Source organism: Amblyomma mixtum, chromosome 5, assembly GCF_055824585.1.
Source record: "Amblyomma mixtum isolate Tamu chromosome 5, ASM5582458v1, whole genome shotgun sequence".
NCBI classification, from domain to species: Eukaryota; Metazoa; Arthropoda; class Arachnida; order Ixodida; family Ixodidae; genus Amblyomma; species Amblyomma mixtum.
The window spans coordinates 153,300,202-153,316,002 of NC_143016.1; the positions used below are offsets into that span (position 1 = coordinate 153,300,202).

Genomic DNA, 15,801 nt, shown 5'->3' on the forward strand with positions numbered 1-15,801 from the left:
TCTGTGATAGCGCATACATGTGTTGCTCGATTTCTGTGCCTCAATCTATCGAAAAGGTGAAACAGCTTATTTGCTGCGCTCAAATTTCGCATTAGGAAGTCACGTAATCGTCGGTAATTTTTTGTACACAGTGCTTTGGGCCTTTTCTTTAGGCTGACGCTCTTCCGGGCGAGCCAGGAGGCGTCCGGTGGTGGTAATTGACTTGAGTATTGTTCGCACCCCTTCCTTTCCGAGAATACGAGCCGAGGTTGTGCTGGCACCTTTTACGCATGGTCTGCATCGCGTCTTTGACGCTGGCGTATGCTTGTGCTAGGCATAGAAGTTTTTGCTTGTGTCTTTTTTGGTTTCAGGCGATACGTGGAATGAGCAAACTGTAGTATCCTTTTCTTCGGTGGTCAGTAAAAAAAAATAGTCGCCTTATTCTCTTTTACAACGACACGGAAAGCTGCGATCTGCCCTCAACGCAGCGCCGGATCCGCATCAGCAGCTTCTCCAGTCCTCAAAGTGACGTCACGACCCCTCTTGACCAATCACGGGCGGCGGCGCGCCGCGCGGCGTGCCCCGCGGCACAGGCCGCATATTTCGGCTAAAAAAGGCAATTCGCGCTTGTTTTTGCCTTATTTGGATGCGATATTCCAGTATACAGCATGAAAAACTATAGGATGCCGCTGCCAGCCCAATTTTCAGAAAAAGTGCTTCAGTCTCCCTTTAAGAAATTACACTTCCATAAACTCAATTTCTAAAATTTGCACACTGTCCTCACAAGGCACACATTTCAGTTTACCTCCAACTAAAACTATTTGAAAGTATGTCAAGCCATCTAAGGTTTGACTAAGCTGACAAAGGCTTCCAATTGGAACATTTGCTTGATTTATTCATGAAACACCCCCAAAATTTTGCACCTTTTGAAAACAAGCGAACACAGAGCTGTCAATTTCAACACATCACACAACAATGTGACTGGGAACAAATCATAGCATAAAAATGTGCACACACATGACAGAACAGCAATATGAAGATAATTCACACTAAGTGACAGGACCCATTTTTATACACACAAGTTCTAAACCATTTCACATTGGTAGCACCAGGCACACACTTCAGTTCGCTACCATAAATAACCTTTTAAAGAATGTCTAACCATTCAAGTTTTACTAACCTTACACAAGTCATGAACATCTTAACATACCCAACATTTCACTTTTTTTTTAAACAACCAACGAAAGGAGCACTGCAGTTTGTCCATTTTGGAGACAGTATATCTGAATGCTATGCCCCAGTAAAATGTAATGGTCACCAGAGTGAGCAGATGTTGCTTCCCTTGGAGCCTTACAGTTGAAAGACAGAATTGAACAGTATGCCCTAAGACCATGCTTCCATGATCCATGTGGCCCATGCTCCACTACATGGGGCCGCACGCATGAACAGTCCTTACATTAGGGCCATATCAGATTTCGAGAAGGCATTCACCAACCACTTCGTACATGCACTCAAGCTATATGAATATGCCTGTTCCTACCGCCGGATGGAGCAACCGGACGAGACCGTTTGTTTTTAGCACTGCTCTCCATACCATGGTTAAACACTGAGACTACGCACCACCTACTACTGAAGATATGCTTGTTTCAAGAATGCTTCATCATTGGTTTGATTGACTGCAAGCTTTCAGACCAGCTCTTTTACAGCCCTAAGTTAATGTTGTGTGAGGCGTTTCTACAGGGCGCTGCTCAGTCCCACAAAAACGAACACTGGCTGAAATAAAGGCTCTTAGCTTCTGGCATTGAGAGTGTCTCGGTTGCTGTGGCTCCGTCTGCTAGCCTGGATCACGGCTAGGCTTGGCTAGGTCACCTCCTCATGGTGTTATAATTGCTTGGAATCCAGGATCAAGTTCCTTCAAGGCACGCTAACTCAAGACCATCTTCGTTGTGAACTCTCATGCTTCTGAGACACAACCTCAGTTCGCCAGTTTGGTAGGCCCAGCGCCACCACCAGCGTTCAACTTGTATGAGCTGGCTTCCTGGTCATCATGGGTCGAACAATTTGAAGATTTTTCTGTCGCTATGGCAGAGTCTTTGGCAATGGATGAAGTCAAGGTTCGTACGCTGCTGTAGTGTGTGGGAGCTCAAGTGCGCCATGTTCTCAATTCACTTGCGCACTCGGAGGTGGAATGTGTGTCGTACGCATAAGTCAAGCAACACCTCACAGCCTAGTACATCCATCCAGTGAACGAAGTTCACGAAAGTTTTCGCTTTCATAAGCACATACGTAGCAACTTTCATAAGCACATAAAGAGCGAAGGAGGCTTCGGATGCAGGCTAGGCCGTGCTTCGCATTGAACTCTGTGATCAAGATGAAAGTATCAGCCGATGGCAGCTCCTTTAGTCTTGGTGCCATCCTGCTACTAAAGCAGCCTTCCAGTGAGCATCAAACAGTTTTTGCATCACTCGCAGCATGTCTGTGGTCGACTTGCCACCTCTGCAGATTTAGTGATTCTGTCTGAAGCTGATGTGCTTCCAGTGCCAGGTGCTGTATGTACCTAGCAAGCTGTTAGCCACTGCAGACATGCCCTCATGTGCACTACTGGACGGCCCACTGCCAAGGCAAGCTAATCTTGTTGAGCTGTTTGTTGAAAGAATTCTTTGCACCCTCCCAGATTTTGTCTCCGCTTACCAAGACAAACGTCGCAAAGCTGAACCCAATGATGGCGAGTGCAACCTTCTGCTAGAGTACTGCACCAAAGGTTGGCCCAGGCACTCGAGACTACTGCTTCCGATTTAAGGAGTACTGGAAAAATCAAGAAACCTCAGTGTTTTCAAGGTGCTAAGTTACGATTCGAGGTTCGTTCTTCGGGCTCCACCAATGGTACCCCACCATCTGAGACGGTATAACAGAAAAGATCAGGCAACACGTGACTTGAGGGAAAATTTGGCTTATGGTTTATGGGCGTTTAACGCCCCAAAGCGACTCAGGCTATGAGGGACGTCGTAGTGAAGGGCTCCGGTAATTTCGACCACCTGGGGTTCTTTAACGTGCACTGACATCGCACAGTACACGGGCCTCTAGAATTTTGCCTCCATTGAAATTCAGCCACCGCGGCCGGGATCGAACCCGCGTTTTTCGGGTCAGCAGCCGAGCACCGTAACCACTGAGCCACTGTGGCGGAGCAATTTGAGGGAAAGTAAAGTGAAGCTTTATACAGGAATTCACATTTTTTAACAGACTGAGAAGCGAGCACAACAACATAGAACTGGCTATGGGAAAATCATCCCTCCTTGGCATCGCCGAAGATGCAAAAGATCTAAACCTAGTTCAGAACAGTTTACCAGGCTCCGGGGTCTGGTTTTAAAGACCAAGAAGACTGGCCCACATTTTACATCACCCAATAACAACAAACTCAACACATGATTGGTTTACAAACAGCATGGCACGCCTTAGACTTTCCGCAAGGTTCAGAACCTTTTTCTAACGAAATAAAACAGAAAACGCATGAAAAAAAAACACATCAAAAACACTCCCACATGTCGTCGGCCTCCAGAAGTCTCGTGACCCTGATGGCCTCCCCCCATCAGGGCAATTATTGGACTCTAACGAACCACTACCACTGCGAATAAAAAAAAAAACGAAAGCGCTGAACTGCGTTTCTATGCCATTCGTCTTCACGATGACTGCTGACAGACATCCCCCGAAATCCCGGAAGTGGCACAAACCCTGCTGTTGCTGCCTTTGAACGTACGGGGACGTCCCTTTTGTCTGGCTGCATTTTGTTATGCCAGCCCATTTCTTGAGATCTGTTGATACACGCCACAATGTCACGAAGCCTGATAGCCGCGTCCTTGCTGACTGTACGTCACACTAACTGCTCCCAGACGATCTTTACTATGTCAGGACGGGGGGGTGGTCGACGTATGGCGGCTTTGATGGGGTGACGCCCTCCACCATTTTTGGCACCTTTGGTGCGAAACAACTCCGTGAAGGGCAATTAGCAAACCATGGCAGCTGACCCGCGCCTCCGCGCGCAGCTGCATCGTTCTCGCAGACAGCACTTCGGGTGGCTCCGGGAAAACGTGCCCCCGTCCTTCCCTCTAACTCTATCGCAGCTCAACATCCGCCTGCCTCGCCTTGTGTGCTTCTTGTCGACACACACGACGGGGGTTGCGAGGAGATTGCCGCCTCAGGGCACCGGTACAGCCACAAAAGGACAGAGCAACAATGCAGTGGGCATCCACCGATCCTTCACAGGTTACTTCTCAAAGAAGCCGCACGGCTCTTCAGCATTCCACAGGGATCTCATTCATGACGGGCATCAAGGAATTAATTGAAGCACAGGCACTGCTCAAGAGTCGGTGTGGTGGCCTACAGTCAACAGCCACAAAGAGATCGGCTGTGGCAAGAGCGCAGAACCAAGGAAGCCTTCTCAGACTCCAAGTCTTCCCTAGGTTGAGGTGGGAGCTGACCTTTTCCAACCTTCCCTGAAGCCACTGGTCAGCACTGTACAACAACACTGCAGTCATGATAGCCATGGCATTCCAGGAGTAGTCCGCAGCGACAACGGTCCATAATTCTCATACAAAGTCATCTTTACCTTCGCAAAGCCTTAAGGCTTCAGGCATGTCACCAGCAGCCCAAGATTCCCACAGTCCAAAGCTGAGGTGGACAGGATGGGGTGTATCATCAAGGACCTGGTGCACAAAGTGAACAATGCTTTCCTGGCACTGCCTGTCTACCAGGAAATTCCTGGCATCAGTGAAGTAAGCCCAGCTCAACTTCTCTTTGGCAGACGCCTGCAAACCGGAGTTCCTAAGACATCAAAACGGCTTGAACCATGCTGGCCCTCGTCTCAGTCGTTTAACCTGAGTGATCAAGCTAACAGGAAAAGGAATGCAGCTCAGGTACAGTGCCCACTTAAGACGAGTGGGCAAGGTTGGATGCGCGACATAAATAGCCCTGCATTCTGGGACCAGTTCAACATCCCCCAGCCATATGTAGTGGAGGACCTGAAGGAAGTTCTTCAATGTTGCAGGTTATTCCTCACCCCACTGTCCAATGTTGTAAGGTCCGAGGGTCCTGCCGAATGTGTTACCGGAGATGAGCCCAAGAGGAAGCCATCAAGCAGTGAGACTAATACAGCGGGACGCAGGTAGTTCTTCCTAGCCCGACCTCATGGCTTCACCCCCGTCACAACCTTCAAGTTCACCCTTTTGAGTGTCAAGGTTTAGAAAACTGATCCGAAGGCCCAGATGACTGAACTGATGCTTGTGTAGTGCAGAGCATACTGTGCATTTCTGTTCCTTTCTTAAACAAGGGGGGATGTAGTGTGCGTTGTGCTAGGTGGCATCACTGCTTTCTCGGCTACATATATCATGTGCAACAACGCTTTGAGGCCTTTTGCCCGCTAACCAGCACGGTGTGTGGTTCACTCCTGTGGAAGCACATCCCACTACAGTCACATGAGAAGGTGCAGAAGAGAAAGCACAAGTGCCCCACAGTCACACAGGGGGCAGTCAAAGCAACAAAGCTGAGTCACAGTGTCACTGCATCCAAAAATTTGTCCGGGCACTCACTCCACCACTGGAGAGGAACTGGATGTTTGCTTCATTCTTCTGATAGAAAAAGATGCAGTCAAGCCTTGCTAGAACGAAATGGTTTTGAATCCCCTTTGAACCAGTCATAAAAATTCGTGCATCTGGCACCTATTTTTTTTATGACAAAATTTTCCTGCCACTGCACATTATGTTGAAATGCATCTGTAACGCATACGGAACCAGGTATAGTGGCAACAACGTTTGTGAGATGGTGCTTCCAAGTTCTATGATTGCTATGGCTGCATAAAAAATATTTGGCTTGTGCTAACACAGCATTACATGGCAGTGAGGCACTGCTCTTCGAGATAAACATCTGGCCGCACCACACATTTAAAAGCCGGTTTACCATTTACAGGGGCAGAGCTAAGGGTTTCCACAGATTCTCCATGTATTTAGCAACTGCTCTTCCTGTCCAATAGTTCAAGCTTACCAATGCTTGGCATAATGAAGTACGCCAGCAGGTTAATGGATGTGAATCATGGTCGGTGTGTTGGGTTTATGGCACATAGGCAACTGAGGCCATCATGCGCCAAACACAAGGTATTTTAAAAGTTTTTTGTTGAATATTACGGACATGTAAACAGTCATCTCTGGTGTAGAGGCCTTCAAGACGTTAATATTACCGTTTGAAATTTTAGAAATGACTACTAGTAAAAGCTTTAAAGAGGGCTGGGAAACCTCAGTAGCTATCCGGATGTGAATAATGCTCGCCATGAGGTGATTGCTGCGAAGCTACACATTGGATATGAGCGATGCCAATGTGGGAAGCTTTCAATTCATTTAGGCCGCACCAATGGCAAAATCATTGAAGTCTAAATGCAAAAATGCCTCTGTGCTGGGCAATGTCAGTGAACAATAAAGAGCCCCACGTGATGCTGCAGACTCAATGGAGCAGATACAGCTCAGAAACACATAAGGAACAGGTCTCACTGCCACCAAGTTACTCACCAAAACCTTACAATGATTGCACTGTCCATTGCTGTAAGTACTGCAGGCTGTAGTGCAGGTCCTATGGCCTGCAGTACTCGTCCCCAAGCTGGTGGCCCTTGGACCCGCAGTGATGGCACTGGCGGATGATATACCTGGCAGGCACACCTGAGAACGGTGCCAGGATGCCCACTCCACAGAATCTTGCGAGGCCCCTGGCGAAGACCTCTGCCAGCTCCTGGATACCTTCACCAGCCGACAGGTGACAGCCATCGGTGGCGAAAAGGTGCCTCTTGGGTGTCTTTATTGCATCCAGGAAGCGATGCTGAAAACAAAATGCGATATGCTGATAAATAAGGTAAATTGAGCAATAAATCCCGATAGCATACAGCTGCAACAAGTACTTCAGCTTTCTGGCAGATCTCACCAGTAAACAATGCATAAAGAAGGCAGAAAGAATGCATCCACACAAATGCAGTGCTCACTGAAAACCAAATTAAAATGCCTTAATTATATTCAAGGCAGGTAACCAAGCACACAAGGATAAGAATAGAGACCCGGATGTCCCCCTGTGCTAGGAGTGCTTTTTGGCAAGATACTGGCATATATTGATACCTGTATCTTCTCCTACTGCAGTCTTCTCAGCTACTATAATTTTCTTTTTTTTTTTTTCAGAATGAGTCTGTGAACAAAGGTTCACAGGAGCTACAATGTGCAGCCGTGTCCTACGTGCACCGGTTTAGCTGAGAGAAGCATTCTACTGTGGTCGTTTATTTCCGCAACAGTCGGTACAAAAGCATTTACCCTAGTTGTCACTGTGGCCACTGCCGTGCCACGACACTTAGCTACAATCTGAGCTGCCAAGAGATGTCCAAGGTAGCTGACCAGACACTGGAGAATGTGCAGTACATAACAAAGAGTGGCATGTTTGCGCATGAATGCCTGCATATCTACACGTTACAACTTGCCTACCTGGCCTTTTGGAAGACAGATCTGCCACTGTTAACGTACCAGAGACTCACAGGCAACTGGACGCTGCATGCTCAATCATATGCTATGCATATACACTCCCTAGGCTCTTGCGATAATGTCATGCCCCACTCCAGGTATCAGTTTCGATGTTTGCTCGTCTTGCAATAAACTCCGCATTGTGTTTTGTGCAAGCTGTAAACAAACTGCTTTTAAAAACAGCAATGTGTTCCAACATTTTCTACAGTAAAAATGAGGATATAAGTTGGACAGCAATGTATGTGGGTGATATGTGTGATATGTGGGCACATATCGCCCACACACATAGCTGCTAAAAATGTTTAGTATTTTTTTGACAAATTTCTTCAGATAATCCAAACCATAACATAAATTTCACAATTTTTCAGTGGTAAAAGCAGCCGTGCCAACGCACATTAAAATCGGTACCATAAAACTACTGGAACTCATCGCATCACTCAAATTCTTGGTTTGCCAAAAATTTCGCTCATTCATCGCCCAAAAGCAACTCGCAAGAGCAGCCAATCATAGACGCATGTGCTGATTTGCAAAGGAAGTATTTTAGCAAGGTTTCAGCGAAGAAGCTGCCAATGCTCGCCTCATCTGAGCTATAGCTCGTTGAAATAGTCAAGTGAAAGCTTGGTAGGCATTGTCTAGTGTCTGACAGAAACCCGTCTGGTCGGGACGGTACATGAAGAAAACAGAAGGCACCGACCAAAAGAAAGGATGGCATGACGTTTTGGCTCCCCCACGGGAGTGTAGATTGGGGGCAAGTTTCCGTCATTCCGATTAAGCGTATGCGCTGTCGTGTGAATAATCAGCGATTCCAGATAAAGCCGTCACTTCTCGTCCCTTACTTTTGTGATCACACGTGCTTCTGCCCAGTTTATGTTGTGTGCGGCGGACACCGAGTGCTCGGCAAGCATATTTTGATCTGCACACCGGTCTCTGACATCACTCTGGTCATCACGTATTCTTCGCTCAAGTCACCCAACTCGCCGATGTACACAGATGAGCAGTCCGCACATGGGATCGAATACACAACACATGGGGAACTTTTCCTTCTTCAGCTTGTCTTTGGTTTACACAAGCTGACTCCTCAATTTTCGAGCTGGCACATGTGCGGTCTTTACATCATAGGACCGCAATATGCGCGCCAAAGGTTCGCTGATGCCAGGAACTTAGGGAATTAAGACCGAATTGCTGAAGATGTGCATGTACGGCGTGACTTGTCCACCTGTGGCTATCCTGTACACGTCATGGACTCTGTACAGCATCAAAAGGGACGTCCCAGGCTCCAAGCTGATCCCGCTACCCAGAAACGAGCCGTGATTCCCTATGTTCCTGACATCAGCGAACCTTTGGCGCAGATATTACGGTCCTACGATGTAAAGACCGCGCATGTGCCAGCTTGTCACATGTAATAAGAAATTGGAAATAGAAGTATGAACTAAAGAAGTTTGGAGAAGACGAGGATGACGATAAGCATTACTTTTATTAATCCAAGAATAACGAAGATGAAGAAGCATTTGGTGAGGTGGGAAGAGATGATTGGTGGAGAAGAGAAGACAATGACGACGATGACAAGGATGGCGTGTAGCAACGCCAAGGCTATAAAAGCGCCAAAAGGCTGCTTGGAAGAAGCTTCTCCACAATCAGTGTCCCAAAAACTGGATCGATTACAAGTTCATTGCTGCTACGTTTAAGCGCACTGTATCTCGTGCAAAGGAGTTGTACCATACTGAACACTACGAATTCCTTTCGAAATCAGGTAATAGGCGTGTTTTATTCAATTACCTAAAATCCAGAAAATTACCTAAAATCCAGAAAAGTAATCTCGACCACCATGAGCGCTGTCTCCCTAGTTCAGTCTCCGACTGAACTTGCTCAGTCTCTAGAAGAGATAGGCAGAGGCCTTGAGCGTCGGTTTACAGCTCTTCTTCCTTCTCCTCCGAGATTTCTTGCCACATTGGACGATTTCGAGGACGTCACCCTCACTGAGCTCTCGAACACTGTATCCTGCCTTCCACCCGTGGCCCCTGGCCCTGATGGTGTCCCTTCTTCTACGATGAAAATTTTGTTCGAGGAATCTCCCACCGACTTACTGGCACTTATAAATTACTCTCTTAAGGGGCCATGGATTCCAACTGAATGGCGTCTAGCAAAGATCATCCCTTTGCTTAAAAAGCTGGGACATGGTTATGTGTTAGACAATATAAGGCCAATTTCTTTAACTTCGAATCTCGTAAAGTTAATTGAGAGGGTGTTGCATGGTAGAATAATGTCTGTTATTTCAGAGACTGGGTTGTTGAACCCTTGCCAGATAGGTTTCAGGCCAGGATGCTCTATATGGTGTGCCCATACTGATCTGGAGAGCCGCATACAGTTAGCTCGTCGCCGAAACCAATATGCAGCGCTTGTTACTTTAGATGTTTCTAAGGCTTATGACAGCGTTCAGCACAGGACGCTTTTGCAAAGACTACAGGCAGTAGGACTTCCGAGATACTTTGTGGCTTGGGTTGCTGAATTTCTTGCCGACAGGGAATTTTACTGCTTCCAGAACGGTATTTCATCAAGCAGGTTTCGACAAGCGAGAGGAGTGCCCCAAGGGGCGGTCCTCTCCCCTGTACTTTTCAACATCTTACTCAGCAGTATTCCGTGCAGTACCAAGGTGTCCATCTATGTGTATGCTGATGACATCGCCTTTTTTGCTTCAGAGAACGACATTTCCTCTTTGTACCAGTCCTTACAGTCCTACTTAAATGTCCTGGACCAATGGTTAGGGGTCATTAATCTGTCCCTTAATGTCAATAAATGTGCTTTATTGGTTTTTCCACTCTCTCGTCCAGTTAATATCTCTATTGTTTATCAGAACCATGTAATTCCTCAAGTGCAAAGTATCAAATACCTCGGAGTAATTTATGATCCTTCTCTTTCCTGGCGGGCCCATATAGAGCACATCACTGCGAAAGGAGTCCGAGCAGTCGGTATGCTGCGCAGGCTGAGCAATGTTCGTTCTGGCATGAGAGGACACTCGCTTCTTATGATTTATAGAATGTACGTCCGTCCTGTCTTAGTGTTCGGCTGTGCTTTATTCTCTGGTGCGCCAGCGTATAAACTTCGCCCCTTGATTCTCTTGGAGCGGGAGGCGTTGCGCCTCTGTTTGGGCCTTCCAAAATTTGTGACGAATTCCGTTTTGTACCTGGAAGCGCGTATTCCATCATTGCCTTCAAGATTTCGGCTCTTAAAGGTGAAAACGTTTCTAAAAATGTGTGATTCATCGCTTCATGCCGCCAATTTGATCTTCCTTCGTCAGCCTCGGCCATTTTTCAACGAAACCTGGTCTCGTTTCCGCACCCCTCAGATTTGTTGTGTGCAATCCCTCCTTGACACCTTAAACGTCCGCATTTCGGACATCCTTCTCCTATGCGCCGATTCTTCATCTATCCAGATTGTCTTCGATGACATCTTTCCTAAACATGCAAAGTTAATGCCTTTTCATTTACTGAGCGGTTTGTTACAGGATTACTTGCTGCGTTTTAAATCTCATGTGCTCATAGCAACAGACGCCTCACAGTGTGAAGAAAAGGCCGGTGTTGGCATTTTGTCCATCTCCCTTGACTGGTCATTCTCTCTCCACCTTCCCGATTACACCCCCATTTATTTGGCCGAATTTCTAGCAGTAGCCTTGGCCTTTCGCAAATTAAACAGCTCTTTGTCTTCTGTCATAATTATGACGGATTCATTATCGTTGTGTTCCTCTCTCAACGCGCCTACAACATCTCAGGCTCTACACTTATTCAAATGCTTGATTCCTCCCCACGTGTGTTCGTTACGGTTGGTCTGGGTGCCTGGGCACACAGGAATCTATTTGAATGAGGTTGCCGATACCCTGGCGAAGGCATCTCTTCAAGGCCCAGTCGTATCTGTGCTTCCACCCAGCGCATATATTACTGCGGCCAGATTTAGCAGGTATCTGCTCTTGAATGAATTCGCAGCATCAGCTCTGACCTCCTCTCCCGAATTCCGGCATCTCCTTTACCCATGGAGCAGTAAAGGATGGCGATCACGCAAGCTTGAGGTTTCCTTCACGCGTCTACGTTGTCGCGTGGCTCACTTAAACTTCTACCTTTACAGATCTGGTCTGGCGGTCTCCCCACTGTGCCCGTTCTGCGGAGAACATGAAACGATAGATCATTTCTTGCTGACCTGCCGCCGTTTCTCCTCTTTACGGAGCCGCCTGCTAGAACATCCGTTATGACAGCTAGGTCTACCGCTGTCAGCTGGGGTTGTTCTGTCTCTTGGGGCTTCCTCCCTTGGGCACAGTAATTGGAATGTGATCTCCGCCATGCAAAACTTCCTTACAGACACTAAACGGCTGCCGCCTTAAGCTCTGTTCTTTCTCATGATCAGTATTTCTCTGCGCCGAAAGCTTTCTGAAACATGGAACTTTTAGCCCCGTTCTCAATTTCTGTCACCTATCTCAAAGTATTTGTTTAGCTTATTTCAATTACACATCTGAATTTCTTTCATATATTTCCTAAATTCAATTATCATTATAATTATTGTTTTTAATCCATCATTTTCTTGTTTAACATTCTGAGCACCTATCAGTCGCCGCCTGTGTCTTGGCCAATCCCCCGTAGTGGGTACGTGCCATTATTTAGAGGACAACAACAACAACAACAACATAAAAGCGCGAGGTGGGTCATGAACCCGATTGGAAGACAGCAACGCCGGCTACTGCTTCTCGAGTTCTACGGCGTCGCACGGTAGACTTCCTGCCGTTCCTGAGCCCATTCCGGCAGCTGACTTAATCACCTGCTATGGCCAGGGGAGCTCGAACGACACCACCAATAACGCTGCCAGTGACGCCAGCCCAAGCACTTCGAACGCCACCTCGACGCCGGCTACCAAGATGCCACTGACCGGGCCTATAATGCTTCTTCAGCACTGAACCGTGAGTACGAACACCGAACGCTAGTAGACTGGTTGTTCCCGGGCCATGTGTATTGATAGTCTTTGTGTTTTGTGCTAGTTTTGTTAGTTTCATGTGCTATTGTTTGTGTCGCATAGGTGTATTAAATGTGCATGTGTGAGGGTACATCAGTCGCCTAGTCCATTCTTTCGGCCCGAGTGTCCTGGGGGGATCCGTGACACAGCTCGAAAACTGAGGAGTCGTCTTGTGCAAATCAAAGACAAGCTGAAGAAGGAAAAGTTCCCAGGTGTTGTGTATTCGATCCCATGTGCTTACTGCGCGTATGTGTACATCGGCGAGTCGGGTGACTTTGAGCGAAGGATGCATGAACACCAGGGTGACGTCAGAAACCGACGCGCAAGATCAAAATGGGCTTGCTGATCACAAAATAAAGGGACAAGAAATCACGGCTCTATGTGGAATCGCTGATTATTTACACGACAGCGCATACGCTTAATCGGAATGATGCAAACTTGTCCCCAATCTACGCCAGGTGCCTGGGTTCACTCATGCGCCGTGTATAAATAACCGACCCAGCTATGTTATGCCTCATTGTGAACAAGGCTCCCGTGGGGGAGCCGAAACGTCATGCCATTCTTTCTTTCGGTCGGCGCCTTCTATTATCGTCTTGGTAGGCATAATGGAGCAAGGAAGGTCATTTTGGTTGGTTTGGTTTATTGGGGTTTAACGTCCCAAAGCAGCTCAGGCTATGAGGGACGCCGCAGTGTAGGGCTCCGGAAATTTCGACCACCTGAGGTTCTTTAACGTGCACTGACATCGCACAGTAGATCTAGAATTTCGCCTCCATCGAAATTCGGCCGCCGTGGCGGGGATCGAACCAGCGTCTTTCGGGTCAGCAGCCGAGCGCCGCAACCACTGAGCCACCGCGGCGGGGCGAAAATGAAAGTAGCTATATTATGCTGGCGCCAGACCGAAGACACGTTGGCATACTATTTGTCCTGTCAACTGCGCTGAGCCAGTATTTCACTTTTTTGTTCCTCGGCACACCGCTCCAGCGCTCGGCAGGCTTGCTGACTGCACTTGCCTTCCTCTAGCTGAAAGGCGCACAACAGTTAAGGTAAGCATGAATCGGTACTCACGTCTGGGTTCAAGGTGCCTACACACCGCATCCGCTCAAGTGCAGCCGTCAGCTTGCGGTGAAGCACGCGACGGCTTGCCTCGATCGGGAGTCCGTCGTGGCAAAACACCGCGGCAAGACCTTCGCCACGAACACGACGCGCAGCAGGTGCAGGACAAGGGCCTGTGACGTGAAATATATGAGAATTCCGTACAGAAATGAACCGAAATTGAAAGCGTTGAGCAACCACGCACCTACCTTGATGTTATCGCAAATCGCTTGCGGAGTGGCATTAGGGCCCGTGAGGTCATTACCTCCGACGTACACCACGGCAAAATCACTATGCTTAAAATTAAGTCGCCGCACAGCGCTTCGCACGGCGTCGTAGCCGCCGAGGCTAAATGTGCACGTCTCAGCCGACGGCCTTAAACGCAGGCGAGTCCTGCACAATCGCTTCAGTTGGCTGTTGCCGACCAGAACGCCTTGTTGAGCCACTGCTAAATGCACAAATACCGAGGCGCATACCTGCGAACGACCACTTTTTGTGCCTAGGGACTGTCAAGCGCTACGTTCCCTAGGTTTAATAAACTGGCGAACAAAAAGCTGTACTTTTGACGCGCTAGGGACATTACGGGGGTTGGTGTCCCTAGGTTCATTTTCTCATTTCAGTCGGACCCCTCTGGCGGAGTCCGGCCGAGAGAGGGTGAGGAGGAGCGGCGTCGGCGGACATTACACGGGCGCAGACAACGCGCGGAGAAGAGGAGACGCCCTCTATGGCGTAATCGTCATCGCGGCCAAGTCGTCTGGGCTCCCTCCGGCCGCTAAGTCGCCGGACCGTGCCTCTAGCACTTTTCGGGCCCGCTTTCCCCTCTCACTCCTCCTCCTCATGTTGGAGCGCCGCTGCTCTGATGCGGTTTCCGTGTAGCGTCGAGTTCATAGCCGAAGCCTGCGCGCGTGCGGCTAGTCTCGGTGCCTCGCCCCCTCTTCCCTCACTCAATCTGCAGTATCCTCTTCCCCGTCCTCTTTCTCCCGGCGGTGAGATAATATTGGAAATTCATTAGTGAGGCCCGGCGCAGTCTTTCTCTCCGACTCTCTTCGCCACCAGTGTTGCGGATGAGGAGGCATGTGGAATGAGGAAGAGAAAGGGCGGCGCCGCTAAGAGAGAGAGTTGTTCGCGTCTCTCGCCGGAAATCTCTGCTGCTGCTTCGCCGTGGCCGTTCGTCGGTGGGCCTCTCCTCTTCTGTACGCCGGTGTTCGCTCGTCCAGGTCCGAGCGGCGCGGTGCCTGCCAGACCCGTTCAGAGGAGGGCGTGTCTCACGCGGCCGCTCGGAGGCGTGGTCGCCAGGTAACGCCCCCTATTTCTTCCCCCTCACCAACTCCCTACCGGGTCGCTTCGGTACGGCTCCGCGGTGCTCGTTTCATCCCTCGTTCAATCTTCGGCGTGTTTTCGTTTTGTTCTTGCTAGTTTATGTTGTTTTACTGCGCTCGTGTTGCACGGCGAAGGACATATCGGTGAGTTGGAGTCGTAATGTTCCTGTTTCTCTTCTTGAAGTTTTCTCTTTAGTTTTTCTCTTTTGCGGCGGGTAGAGAAGGACCACCAAGGGGCGAAGGGTCAGGTTGCGAAAATAGAGCGCACCGCGCTGTTTCCTCCTTCGGCTCTCCCTTCCCCACACTGACCTCTCCCCCAGGTTTTTTCCTCTTCCGCCGCCCTACCCCGTTCACCTGCAAGTAGCGGTCACTCGCAACGGCTGCATACGCTTTGTTCTTTCGTCTTGAAACTTCTGAGCTGCGTTACAGTGGGCTTCCCAGAGGCGAAGTACTATGCGTATTTTAATGTAGAAGAGAAAGTCAGCAACTCTAGTGTCTTAATGGATTTGTTTGGCTACCTCGTTTCCAGTGAACAACCACTTGTGATGACTGTCGTTCGACTTTCCATTAGTTGGGGAAACTCCATTCGACGGCACGTATAAATTCCTAACATGCATGCTTCCGAACGAAATCCTTGACATCTTAGTCGAGGGCGGTTGCATGGTTTTCCTATGTTAAATTTCTCACTCGCAGTTCCCCGCCGTCCCCCCTCCCCCCCCCCCACCCACTCGCTCTTCCAAGCGAGCAATTTCACGCAGGAAAACCTTGCTAAACTCCGTTTTTCGAAGAAAAAAAAACCCAAAGAATTCCGTAGTTAAAATGGGACCCTGCCCCTCGCCAAACGCCCCTTTAAAAGTAACCCCTGATCCTAGTGATCCCTG

At 48.6% G+C, this 15,801-nt stretch overlaps 1 pseudogene across 1 annotated transcript; it reads right to left on the reverse strand.

Moving 5' to 3' along the window:
• Positions 1 to 853: 853 nt before the first annotated feature.
• LOC149344184 (uncharacterized) lies at positions 854 to 14,090 on the reverse strand (annotated as a pseudogene). Its single transcript, XR_016283179.1, has 3 exons — positions 13,811 to 14,090; positions 13,575 to 13,735; positions 854 to 6,834 (listed from the first exon to the last, which is right to left on the reverse strand). The product of XR_016283179.1 is annotated as an uncharacterized LOC149344184 (transcript).
• Positions 14,091 to 15,801: the final 1,711 nt, after the last annotated feature.